This window comes from Panthera uncia, chromosome C2 (genome assembly GCF_023721935.1).
Source record: "Panthera uncia isolate 11264 chromosome C2, Puncia_PCG_1.0, whole genome shotgun sequence".
Lineage (NCBI taxonomy): Eukaryota > Metazoa > Chordata > Mammalia > Carnivora > Felidae > Panthera > Panthera uncia.
The window spans coordinates 10462846-10476696 of record NC_064810.1 but is presented as its reverse complement, the minus strand read 5'-3'; the positions used below and the strand labels follow the sequence as shown (position 1 = coordinate 10476696).

Sequence of the window (13851 nt, the reverse complement as noted above, 5' to 3'; positions counted from 1 at the left end):
CACATAGTTGAGGTGGGGTGTGTGGAACGGGGCTAAAGTTACTTGAATTCTTTTCGAGGCTGACATCTTTGCAACCCGAGGCACAAAAAGCCCTCTCTCTGCATTCAATTTGTAGCAAAGTAAACAATTTGTAGCAAGTAAACAGGGTGCTCATTGTGTTGGTGTTCTGCGGCCTGAGCTCCAAAGAGGCCTTTTGTTTTAAAGGATTATTTTAAAATTCTTCCTTAGCTGTAAAAAGTTATTTTAAAAACCTTTTCCCAGACACCCCCATACCTCTCCTAAAAAAAAAAAAAAAAAAAAATCAAAAAACAAAAAACAAAAAACAACCCACCTACATTTATGAATAACAAGGAATGGTCCTCTGTGGCCCTGACTTCTAGTCCGGTCAAGTCCACGGGGTTTGTGGGGCGCTTCGAGGTGCAGGCGGGCTGTGAGGGAAGAGGAGGAAGCGTGATGACAGGGACAGCGTCCGCGGGAACAGACGAGCTCCTGCCGTGTCCGATATTGCTTGGGAATGATTTGGAGGAGGACGCAGGGTGGTGGCGGCTTTGCACAAACCCAGGGGGCGTCATTCGCCCTGGCAAAGCTGAGTCATTTGTCTCACCCGCAGGGTGACTGGAACCCCTGCAGGGGAGTAAAATCGAGGTACACGGGGGCCCAGCCCGAGTACTATCACACCGTCAGTATGATCCCAAGTGCCCCCATGGGCACCGTGAGAGTGACCCCTTGTGGCCAGTCCCCCAGGCCCGGTGGACCCCGTGGTCAGCCTTTCCGGAGGCGGCGCCAGGCTGCTCCACAGGGGCGCTGCAGCACCTCCTATCGGGTCCCCCCATCTCCGTAAACAGGCCTCGCTACCTCACAAGAAGCTTCCGCCGGCCGTGGGCCGGTCCAGATCGAAGGAAGATCCAAGTCACCTAAGTCATGTCCCTCCTTGCACAGGGGCCATGCTAATCTTCCCTGTGCTTTTCCAATTTCGGTATATGTGTCGCCAAAGGGAGCAGTCGTGTCCCTCCTTATGGAGAGAAGGGAACCGAGACCGAGAGAGAGAGGCCAGTGTCCAAGGCCCCACAGGAAGTGAAGGGAAGAGCTGGGTGAGTGTCCCTCCCTCCTCCCTCCGCCAAAGCCTCCTCACTGTGACCCCTGCCTTCTCTGCTGTCAGCTAATTCCTCAGTTTCCACGGTGAGAACAGGGACCCTCTGTCCGAAGGCATTCGCTCCCATTACAATAGAAATACGTTAATACCCTGTTTCAGACCCATTCTTAGGAACAGATTTGGCAGGTGAGAAGGTGAGACCCTAAGCTCTTCTGGGTGGTGTGCCCCTCCCCCCCGCCAGGAAGACAGGCAAGAAGCAGGGGGAGGGCAGAGAGGGGCCCAAGACAAGTTTGCACACTACACAATATTGCCTCCATCTGGCCTCGCTTGGATGGTCTGAATGATTTTGATATTATCCAGAAGACTGAGGATGCTGACCAAAGACTTCTCCAGATGCTCAGAAGTTGTGCTTCCAAGCATAATTCTTGGCTCTCCGAGAACCACAAGTAATTGATGACACCCCCTGCCTTTTCCACATCCTATTCTTTCCAGCTCCCGAACAGATAGATTTTCTTGTTTGTAGACTCATTCATTCCAGGCTTTGCGGTAATCTCAGAGTTGACAAACGCAAAGGCAGTGTGGTCGCATTCATCTGCGGTCACCTGGTCCTCATTAGGGCCATCGGAGGAGGCCAGGGACTGGTTTTGTGATTAGCGATTCCTCCTCCACGCCGGCCTGAGAGCTCTCAGCAGCCTTTTGTTGTTTGCATGGAGGCCTTGGAGAGCTCTGCCAGGCTCGGCTCAACATTTTCCACATGACTGATGGCATTCAAAGCTTTGCAATCCCAACAGGCAAATTTCTCGACTGGCTTTGTTTCTCGTTGGTTCAGGTTGGAATAAGAAGGCTCTTTCTGCCAGGAATGTCAGTGTGTGGTTGAGAAGTTGGCATTTTTCTATAAGGAGGCAGGGAAGCCAATTGGTAAGTGCCTGGGTGCCCGGGTGCCCGGGTGCCTCGTGCCAACAGTCAGAAAGGTTATTTCAGTATTTCTCGTTCTTAGTGGGGCAGAGACGGCGTGTCCTAGGGACACGGTGGGCCCACAGAGGAGGGTCTTCCTGGGGGGGCTCATGCCGTCGTGAGCCAAGCTGTCGCAAAGCTCTGCTTCGTGTGTTTTCCTAAGGCCACGAGGGGGCTGGGTTTGGGGCGGGGTGGAGGGCGCTCTGGATTTGTCTTCCATTTCTGCAGCTGTGAGAATGGCTTGGCCTCTGCCAAAGCCTTTTGTTCCATTTTTCTCTTGCTTCATTGGGACATTTCCGGAACCAAATATATCCAACTAGTCCTCAGCTTCAGGAGGTAATTGAATATCCAAATGCTGATCCTTCCATTGTCCAATGACCAGAACCAGCTGAAACACCCAATTTTGCAAAGCATTAAGCTCCAGTCTTTTCCCTCATTATCTCTTCCAATTATCACGTCTTCACATCTTTTTCTTATTGAGGTGTGTGAGGCCCACATGAATTCTGAGAATTCTTATATTAAATTCCATTCTTCGGGCATACAGATCTCTTCCTCTTAGGGTGTTTTGTCCCACTGTACTTTGACATGGATTCCAAAGTCTGCATCCTACCGAAGACAGACTATTGTAATTATTATTTTGAAACGGACACATTTCTCAGCTCTTGGATCTGGGCCTGAAGATAAACACGGGTACTCAGGGGCCTTGAAACCCACACTCTCAGCGTGCTGATCCTTGCAGGCCTGTTAGATCAGTGCCAGACTAAACATAAAGCCGGCGCTCCCTCCCCAGGCCAACACTTTGGGGCTTTTGTCAACTGGGCAGGAGTGCAAATCCTTGAAGATTCTCTCCATGGAAAGCTTATTTCTTTATGTCCTTTGGCTCGGACCTTGGCTGGGGTTGGCCACGTGGCCTTGAGCTGCCCTGGGATGCCTTGACATTTCCTCATTTGGGCCTCTGGGGTCTTTGCCCTAAGATGCATATCTCAGGGGGCGGGAAGAGGAATGACTGTGCTCTTGTTTCTTGGCCTCTGGAATTGAGAAGAAGCTTTGGGGTAAGGAAGGGTCCCAAGCTCCAGGCCGTGCCCAGTTCCTGACCAGACAGGTGGAAGGGGAATCAGAGAGGCAGGTTGTGGAGGGGTGACGGCAAACAAGCAGGGAGTGTGAGTTTACTGCCTTGTGCTAAAGGTGCATCTGATGTTACTTGGGAGTCACTGAGCACCTGGGAAGCTGCACCCCTTTACCTAGTCTGGGACCTCCAGATAGGCAAACTCATCGGCTCCGCAGACACATTGGTGATTGGAAACCCGACCGTGTCCGATATGGTGATATTCCTGCCTCACTGAGTATCATTTAAAACCCTCCTGAGCTGCCCCTGGCAGATCCTGGCGGTGCAGGTCAGTGCCCTGGGTGGTGGTCCTCCACGGTTCCTCTGATAGAGACTACCTCTCTAGTCCTCCCTGATGCTCCTCCTGCTGACTTCCCTTGAAGTTCCTATATCCCCATCTCACTCTCCTGACCAGAGAAGACGTGGGGAGAACCTTCCTCTTCAGGGAGGTTCTCCCCTCTTGAGTTCTTAATCTCCTCTCTTGCCCCCCACCCCGGTGACAACTGCTTCCCGGTGGCCCGTCTCTGGGGACTGTTTTCCATTGCCTTTCGAATATAGAATGTGTTCCTGAAATAAGGGAATCCCAACACACATTGTGACTGGGATGATGTGGAAGGCAGGTGCAAGGAGAAAGGAAAGGAGCTGGGATGGGTGGGGGAAGGCCAAGTCACCCATCTTGTCTCAGAAGAACCTCTGCTAGGTTCCATGCCATCCTGAGGTTGTCATGGAAACCACAGGGCTATCGAGTCAGACCATCTTCCTTTGGTGGCGGGGGGTGGCGGTCCCAGTCAGGCTGATGGGGGAAATGTGCATGATGTTTTGTGATGTCACCATTCACCCAGACAACAGCCAAGAGCAAAGGCCCAGAGGCCTCACCTTACGCTCCAAGCATAGGAACCATGCTCATTTACCTTTGCATGTCAATGTCAAGCACAGTTTCAGGCTCAAAGTAAAGACCCCAGAAGTGCTTGATGGTCTGAAGGAGCTCGGGCTGCCCAGGACCCAGATGTGAGAGGCAGAACCAGAGAAACAAGACAATAAGGCACTGGGTCCGGGGTCATGCCTGTCTTTAGACATTGGGCCAAGAGGGCCCCTAGAAAAATGAGAATCATTAGAATCCCATTCATATATTTTTCTTTGTCAATTTTGAAATGGGGAGTACTCATTTACTAGTGAAACACCATGAAGATGTAGAAAGAAACAGCTCTACCTCCCTTCGTAACCCTTCCTCCTCTCTCATCTTGGTAAGCAGTTTTCTTTGCTCTTGGAATTCTAAGATTTCACCAAGTTACATCTAGGTGTGTGTCTTTACAAAAAAAAAAAAAAAATAACCCTGTCTGGGACTTGGCCCTTTCCATCTACAGCCTTAAATCTTGCATCAGACCATGGAGATTTTCTTCTGCTATTTGCTTAAATATTACTTCTCCTCCATCTGTTCTTCTCTTTCCCCCTCCATCTCTCATTCTGACACTCCTCTTATCTGAACATCCTATCTCCTGTTTTGTCCCTCTAAATCCCTTGCTATTTCCTCCTGTTTTCCAAATCTTTGTGTTTTCATATTATGAGCTCCTTCTTCCACTCGGTCCCGTGGACCTTGAGCTCACTGATAAGCAGTGATTGTCCTCCTTTCAGTTATTTCCCACGTTTTAAAAATAAAACATAGGGGCTCCTGGATGGCTCAGTCAGTTGTGTGTCTGACTTTGGCTCGGGTCATGATCTCGCAGTTCGTGAGTTCGAGCTCTGTGTTGGGCTCTGTGCTGACAGCTCAGAGCCTGGAGCCTGCTTCAGATTCTCTGTCTCCCCCTCTCTCAGCCCTTCCTCTGCTTTCTCTCTCTCTCTCTCTCTCTCTCTCAAAAACAAATAAACTTAAAAATTTTTTTTAATAAAAATAGTTTTCTTTTAGTTCCAGGAAGTCCTTTTCTTAGACTCTGTGTCCTCTTGAGAATTCTCACTACCTATTCATTCAAACCCCTTTGGTCTGTCCTGCTCCAACAGGGACCTCTTGGGCTGAAGGCTGCATCTTTCTCCCCCTTATCCCAGATCCTTAAGTGTTCCTGATTTTGTAGTCTACCAGCAGGCAGATCAAGGTGAACACATTTGTCAAGCAGTGGCAAAACCAGCAGGCAATGAAAGGTTCAGCAGTTTCTGCTCTCAGGAGTCAACAGTATACCAACTGGTCAACCATTTCTCTGTAGATCTGAGCAGGGTGTCCTCTCTTTGAGCTCCTGGGATCAAGTTCGCATCTTTTTTTTTTTTTTTTAACGTTTATTTATTTTTGAGACAGGGAGAGACAGAGCATGAACGGGGGAGGGTCAGAGAGAGAGAGAGACACAGAATCCGAAACAGGCTCCAGGCTCTGAACTGTCAGCACAGAGCCCGACGCGGGGCTCGAACTCACAGACCGTGAGATCATGACCTGAGCCGAAGTCGGACGCTCAACTGACTGAGCCACCCAGGCGCCCCTCAAGTTCCCATCTTAAAGAAGATGGAGGGTTGGGAATTATGAGCACAGGTGGGAGAATTAGCTTCAAAGAGGAGGGAAATATTCCTTCTTCTGACCTACAAGACTGGCAGAGAAAGAATATGAGTATAGACCCTATACCTTTGTCATTTTGTGGGCCCTAAGTTATGGGAGTTCATGGTCAATGATGGAGATGGGCTTGGGTAGCCATTTGAATGCTTCCTCTAATTCAAAAAGAAATAGCCACTGAGCTATTGCCTTCAACCTCCCAAGGCTTCTATTTGTCATGGTCAAGTCAGGCAGTTTGTGGCTTGAGTATCCCTTCCATATCTTACACTGTTAGGTGCTCTGAGGAGTGAAAGAGAGTCAGAAGGTAGAGTTCCCACCCCAACATGCTTCCCTGTCCTTCAAGGACCTATTTGGTTGCCACGTTCTGATGGGCCACCAGGTCTTTGGGTCTTCAGGAGGAGATTCCCAAGGGGGCAGCTCTTCTACACAAACTTGGTGGTGCAGGGTGGCTCGGCAGGAAGGCACGAGGCTATAGCTTTCCTGAGAAGTCCTTGGTTTTCCTGTCTGTGGTGAAGGTAAGACTCAGGAGGAGCCCAGTTCTGGTTGGGGTAAGGTGGGATCCCTGAGAGGAAGGCCCAGGGGAAGTCACAGCCAGACCTCAAAGGGGAGTCCGTGTCACCAGGAGCGGGTACCTCTGATGGAGCCAAGAAGACTGACCACATGACCACAGTCTTTGGCCGCCATTTCCAGTCTGCTGAGGCTCAGCCAGCAGACAAGGGATATGGCCCAGGCGTCCCGAGGAGGCAGAAGTCACCACACCAAGAATGCTGAGATGTCCCCTCTGCCTTGAGGTTATAAAACCGCCACCACATCATACTCTCAGAGACCATGACCACCTTGGGGTCAGGGAAGAGAAATCACGGAGACTTAGAACTTAGGTTTACTTACTTATTTTCTAAAAAGACTGAGCATAAGTGGGAGGACTTTTTAGATTTAGGATCTAGATAATAAAGCAGATCAGATTAGAGCTTAAGCTTTTCCCTTAACTGGCAGTGAAGATGAAAAGGAAGACAAATAAGTTTTAGACAACATAATGGAACTAGTTTTATTCCCCACACATCCAGGTTATATAGGGAATTTGGAAACACACACACACACACACACACACACACACACACTCACATACTTTCATGTCTTTTGATTATTTTTTTCTGACCCCATTGGTTAGATGACCTAAAATTTGTAGGAGAAACCACAAAAAGACAAACAACCCCACTAAAAAAATGAGTAAAGGACTTGAATAGACATTTCTCCAAAGAAGATATACAAATGGCCACAAAGCTCATGAAAAGATGCTCAATATCATTAGTTACCAGAGAAATGAAAATCAAACCCACAATGAGAAACCATTTCACACCCACTAGGATGGCCAGATCTTTAAGAAAGGGAAAATAGCAAGTGTTGTTGAGACTATGGTCAAACTAGAACCCACATACACTGCTGATGGGAGAGCCACTGTGGAAAACAGTGTGTAATTTCCCAATACATTAAACATAGAATTACCATCTGACCCAACCCATTCTGCTTCTGGGTGCATGCCCCCCAAAACTGCAAACAGGGTTTCAAACGAACACTTGATCACAAGTACTCATAGCATTTTTCACAATATTTTTCACAACATTTTTCACAATAGCCAAAATTTGAAAGAACCCAAATGCTCATCAAGAGATGACTAGATCAACAAAATATGGTCTATCCATACCATGGAATGTTCTTTAGCCATAAAAAGAATGAAGTACTGATACATGTTACAACATGGATGAACCTAGAAAACATAATGCTAAATGGAAGAAACCAGACAGACATCCACATATTGTATGATTCTATTTATTTGAAGTGTCCAGAATTGGCAAATCCATAGACCCAGCAAGCAGATTAGTGGTTGTTAGAGGCTGTTAGGGAGGGAGAAAAGCAGAGGGGCTGCTCAGTGGGTACAGGGCTTCCATTTGGGGTTATGGAAAGTTCTGGAACTGGATCATGGTGATGATTGCACATTATAAAGATACTTAATGCCACTGAATTGACAACACTTCAAAATAGTAAAATTTGTGTTATGTGTATTTTACCACAACTTTTAAAGATCCTTAGGAGAGGGGCATCTGGATGGCTTCATCAGTTAAGCCTCCAACTTTGGCTCAAGTCATGATCTCACGGTTTGTACGTTTGAGCCCCGCATCGGGCTCTACGCTGACAATGTGGAGCCTGCCTGGGATTCTCTCTCTCTCTCCCTCTCTCTCTCCGCCCCTCCCCCACTTGTTCTCTCTCTCTCTCTCTCTCTCTCTCTCTCTCTCTCTCTCAAAAATAAATAAATAAACTTAAAATAAAATCCATAAGATGAAATGTCTTGGCTGGAATATTTACCCCATATTGATAAAGCTTGTATCCTTTGGATGCTTGCTGCATGTTAGGGTTTTGTGTGGACCCTCTCGTTGGGTCCTCATAGCAATCCTAGGAGCTGGTGTCATTATTCCCATTTGCAGGGGAAGGACACAAGCTTACAGAGCTAAAGTGACTGACCAAATCCCAAGGAACGTGACTCAGGATCCCAGCGGTGTGGTGAGAAAGAGCGAGGGGCTGTGAAGTTCTCCGATCTCCTGAGGGCATCGGGTAAGAGTTCAGGACGCACACCAACTTTCGATAGTAGAGGAAGATGCTCCCCATATCATCGGGGTGAGGCGCGGGAGGCACTGTTGTAATCACTTAAAGCTTTGGTCTCTGACGAATGGCAAAACAGGGATGGGAAAGGGCATCTAGGAGGAGACACCTTCCCAAAGCCTGTTGGAAGGAAGCCCAAAGTCACAAGGACAATCGTCCATGGAGGAGGAACTGGTGTTCCCTGGATTGTGACTTAGGGGCCTCCTCCATGGAGAATGTGGGCCCGACTCGAGAGATGCCACTTTTTCAGGGTTTCCCCAGCCCTGGAGGCTGGAGTCCTCTCTCACCAGTGCTACACATCAGTTCCTACAAAAAAGGGCCCAAGAAGGCCTGCTGAAAAAGAGCAGTGGGGTGACACATGGCGGGGAGGGGGGGGCACCGTGCATGAGCAGCTGTCTCCTAAAGGACTTTAGGATGACGGCCAGCTCTGTCCCTGCTACAAACTGGTGGCAAAAAGTCCAGTCGAAGGACAAGCTTCAAGTGTGGTTGTGATGAGCAGAAAGGGTGTGCTCTTGGCATTGACTACCCCACCGCTGGGCCGCCGTGCCTGGGTCCCCAGTGAAATCCCATACAGTGTTCCCCTCCCCGAGGATCACTGGTCAGAGCCAGCTCTTTGGAGAGCGGTGATAAGGATTCTCTGTTTGGGCAGTAATTGGCATCAAAGCCACAGTCTGTCATAGGACATCGCTTGACTCCTGTCCTTGCGAAAAAAACTTTCTGATGAGATTATCGCTTGGGCTTCTTCTGAGTTACTAAAATAGAAGTGGCAAATACTTTCAATCTCTCATGCCAACCCCTATTAATTGTAATGGCTTCCCGGGGTGAAGTGTGGAGAAGGATTCTGAGCTCACGTCTAAGACTCAGGAGAAAAGATAACCACTCTTGATTAGTGATGTCTGCAATGGGCAGATAACAGGTACAGGAGTGGAGGTGGCTGGTTCCTATACTGTGGGCATCGCTGCTCTTGAATGATGACGGCTCGGCCGTGGGCTGGGATGAACACCCTCGCTGTCATCGGGATTCACGGAAAGAAGTCCAAGGGCATTCATGCCCTAGAAAATCTCCGGAGGTGATGATCACTCTCTTCCATCCTGGGGGTGGAAAATAAACCTCCCGGAAAGACTCCTTTCTTCTCCATTATTTTGCGCTCCCGAGAAGGGCAGCGGGTCAAGGGCTATTTCCTCCGCTTCCCCCAAGGAGCGAACTGATTGTTGGCCAGAGGGGCCTCTTTCTCCAAGGCTGTTCTGGAACTCTTATTTGCCCAGGGCAGCTGCAGCCACACAGTTTGTTTCTCGTCATGGAAAGCTGAAGCTTCTCAGAGCCCAAGCTAAATACTGGCTGCGGCAGAACATCCAGTTTTTTTCATGAGCCCCCGGTGAATTGAAACCCAGAAGCCAGAGGCACACCTGCCAATTATTACAGTTAATTCTGTGCAGGCTTGACTCAGGAACCAAGACAGAGAGTTCTGTTTGCTGCTGGGGGTGCGCGGGGCGGGCGGGAGTGGCCGTGGCCGTGGGCTGTGAATACCCCCTGTGTGTGCCCAAGCTGGTCCTGGCAGCCGCGGTGGCCTCCCTCGCACCGGGAGTCTGGCATCCAAGTGGGACTTCAGTGGGGCCTCCTCCCCTTGACTCTGCATCTGCAATCAGAGATGGTAACTGTCAAGAACTTTTCTTCCTCCTGCTGTATGCCCCAGCCACCCACCTTCCCCTTAAGAACTCGGCGAAGAACACTTCTGTTTATTTTTTTCCGACGAGAAGGAGAAAGAGACACTCAGCTTGAAACCGTGGGGTTTTTCTGTTGCCTTTTCTCCCCTGACGCGTTGCCTCCTAAGATCCTGTCGATTTGGCCAGAGAACAGTCCACCCTTTGTGCCCTAGAAGCTCCTTGGGTGGTGGGCCACCGGTCAAGTTCTAGCTTGGTCTTGCCTGCCTCGGGGGGGGGGGGGGGGCCTTGATTCTGACTGCTCAAGGCTCTCCTAAATTTCCCCAGGCCTCCTTTGTCTGATCAACTGATTCGTCCGTTCATTGGTTCATTGGTTTCTAGTGAGGCAGGTAACTGGGCTGGGCGTTGGGAAGACCGTGGAGAAGAAGCCAGATTTACTGTTCTCCAGGGTCGAGCGAGAAAGTAGACGGTAAGTTATAATTACACGGTAATTGAGTACTGTCATAGTAATGCTAGGAGGGGATACACAGGGAGCTGTGGCCAGAGTCCTAGGGATAGAATCCAGCGCTGTTCCTCAAGAGGGGGGTGAGTGCATGTAAGACATTATAGCAGCACCTGGTGTGTGGTGCAAACATATCAGAAAGGGACTTAATCTAGACTGGGGGAAGGTGCCATCAAGGACATTGTCCCCAACTTCCTTGGCATCTGAGGCGAGACCAGAAGGGCGAGTGGGAGGAGTCAGAGGGTAGATCTAGGCAAGTGGGACCGCAGGTCTCAGGAGAAGAAAGAGCGTGTAAAGGGCGCCGGGCTCCTTCCAAAGCTGAGAAGACTAGAGAGGCTGGAGCAGGAAGAGCCGCGGGGAGCCTGGCTCGGGTGACCACATGCAGCCCGGAAGCCACGTGGACGGGAGCCTCCTTCTTTGGGGCTCAGGGAGTCCGTGGGGGTGATTAGCAGCAGGCGTGGCACCCCCATTCCTGCTCTCGTCCCATGGCCCTGGATGTTGTCTTCCTGTTCCTCAGAAAGACCAGTCATTGGCCAACTTGATGGCCCACGTTGGACACTATGCTGGGGCCAAGATGGTGATAAGCGGCGGGTGGACCCAGCGGTGGGTGACCTCAGTGTCCAGAGGAGGGAGCCGTCACCTCTTCCAGCTAGGCAGGGGCCCCAGGGGCACGTCTGGAGGGGACACTTGCATTGCTTCTAGAACAACAAGCCTGCCAGTCGTAAAAAGTGGGGGGCAGAGCGGCGAAGGGCGTGGTCAGCGGAGGGAATGTTTCACCGAGCTGCACGTCCACTGACCCTACAACATTCAGGCCTCTTTAGTGATCCGGGCACTGGAACCGCATGTCGGTATGAAACCTCTCCTGGTGGTGCAGGAGCGGGGGCTTCATTCCAAACACTGTGCTGGAAAAGGACGTAGCCGGGAGGGGGCAGGGTTGGGCTGGTCCCTCTCGGATGAAAACCTCCATCCTCTGTGACTGGCAGCGACAAAGGATGCTGGGTCATGACTTCTCTGGCTCTCCCATGCAACTTAGATGTGCCCTCCCGGGGAGATTTCTCCACCAGAAAACTGATCTACTAAACCTCATACCTGCCGGGGTCCAAGGGGCCCCTGTGCCCCGTGCTCCCCTCTGGCCTTGGCTGCAGCAAATGTCGCCTCACCGTGGCCCAGCTCCCCGAGCCACCTTAATCACACGGTATAAGCATCTATTTTAGTTACATAAACAGAGTTGTCTACATTTGGATCCCGGGGCTGGCTGCAGGAATTTGTAAACAGCATGGTGTACGCGTCTCGAAGCAACTTGCCAGGACGCACTCTTTCCCACTGCCTGTTGTCCAGTTTTCCCTTTTATAGAGAGTCTGGCTGGGAAAGAGAGACAGAACTTATTTGGGAATAGAGGACAATCTCTCCGGCAAATTCCTTTCTCCCACTCTTTCAACCACTACCTCCTTTTCTGAAATTTTGAGGTCTGGTGCAAAATTAAGACTGCTCTTGAGTTCTGGGTTCCTCCTCAATGCTAGCTTCTCAAAAATATAAATCTAAACTCCACGGAAAACAAACTTGGGGAGAGTTTACTCCCAGAAGGGTAACTAGGAATTTTGAATAAGAGGCAGGTTCTAAAAACGACTGGACACTGCTGTCCCTATCATAGCCAAGACCCCGTATGACATCGTGACGTCCCTCTTCAGCTCCAAGCAGGGGCTCCCCTCTTCAGCTCCAAGCAGGGGCTCGTCAGGTTCCAAACTAATGACATTCTTGGAACCGCAAAGAAGCGGTAGCCTCGAGGGGGAGAGGGGCATTCCTTTTTTTTTTTTTTTTTCCAATTTTCATTTAATAACGATTAATGAAGCATCTGTTTGGATTAGATGCTACATCCGGCACGGGGAGCCTTAGAAGGTACACGACACAAACCCTTGGCATCAAAACCCAGCAAAGGTGGAATGTCAGGACTCGTTTTGATAGACCTGGGATGGCAGAGGGAGTTGAGGTTGACTTAGTACGCATCTGCTGAATGAATGAATGAGTGAATGAATGAATGATAGGTCTGTGCTGGAGAAGGAAGCCCTCTACAGTGACTGAAGTCAAATCTTCATCTGAAACTCAACGCAAGGTAACTTTTGCTCAAACTTAAAGCTAGGGTCACAAACTGTCCCGCCTTCCCTGGGATCGAGGCGATTCCCAGGATGCAGAATGCAAAAGAATTCCCAGACAAACTCGGTACAAGTTGGGCCGCTGGTTGTAACTTCAGAGAAAAGAGAACTAGGTGGTAACCACAACCACAGATCTGTTTTAACTTCATCTCCGCAGAGAACTGCAAAGCAAATTCATGGCTTCTTATCATGCAAAATGCAGGAAGGGTCTGGAACAGTTATCTGCTTCTCAAGAACATCCATATATGGAAAAGTTGAAGTTAGAGTACCCCGCAATTTTAAACAGTTGATGTTCAGTGAAAAGGTTCTATACTCTACCTAGATGTCGCATTTCTTTGCTTTTTGCTGTCAAGGGCAACCCTTTTAGAAACGCGAGCAGATGTTAATATTTAATGATTTGATTTCTAAGAAAGCAAGGGATGTCTGCTATTTAAAAAGAAAAAAAGAGTTTAATGTGCCAGCAATGCTATAGTTGAGCCGGAGGCATGCACGGTGATAGGATAGTATGAGAATCAGCGGAGAAAGCTTCTGTGAAAAGTCTGGCTGGTCCGCGCCGCGGGAAAAGCTCAGCGTTGGCGCCACCTGGTGTCCGCTTTGCGAGTTTTAGGTATAAAACCCCGGGAGAGGCACACTGCTCGTTTTAATGCTCAGAAAATGACAGGAAGGGCCGCTGTGGTCACCCCAAACAGTCTTGTATGTATGTTGTACCAGGCGCAGCTGTGTAAAACAACGACCTATACCTTGGTCCTTTATTCTAAAGCCTTTGAGTCCGAGATCATGACTTTCCCAGCCATTTTTCCTTATCTGTCGGATGGGGCTCACTGTTAGCAGCCTTGCAGATTGGGGTAAAGACCAGAGGCATGGGACACAGAGTGCCTCGCACACGGCCTGGCACACAGTACGTTCTCAATAAATGCATAGCTCAGCCAGCAGCAATGGGTGTCGACATGATTGCTGGGCAGGAGGCCGGGTGAGCCTGGGAAAGTTGGCCAGGGGCTGTGACTTCAGATTGTATTTGAACTTTGGTGCTGTTAGCAATTTCCTGAGAGAAGACAGTGCATTAAGTGCAGTGTGAGAATTGGACAATGCAGCTGGAGCGTGGTTTCTTCAATGGCAACAAAGCACGAGGTCAAATTTCCCGGGCAAGACGTGCCCCCGAGGCTTGCATAAGGCTCTTAGGTCCTGCCCCACCTTTGACAAG

General features: G+C 49.6%; 1 non-coding gene across 1 annotated transcript; it reads right to left on the bottom strand.

The window, feature by feature from the left end:
- Window positions 1-894: 894 nt before the first annotated feature.
- On the bottom strand, window positions 895-999 carry LOC125922213 (U6 spliceosomal RNA). Its single transcript, XR_007457642.1, has one exon. It is a non-coding gene; the product is annotated as a U6 spliceosomal RNA (small nuclear RNA).
- Between the last annotated feature and the right edge of the window lie 12852 nt (window positions 1000-13851).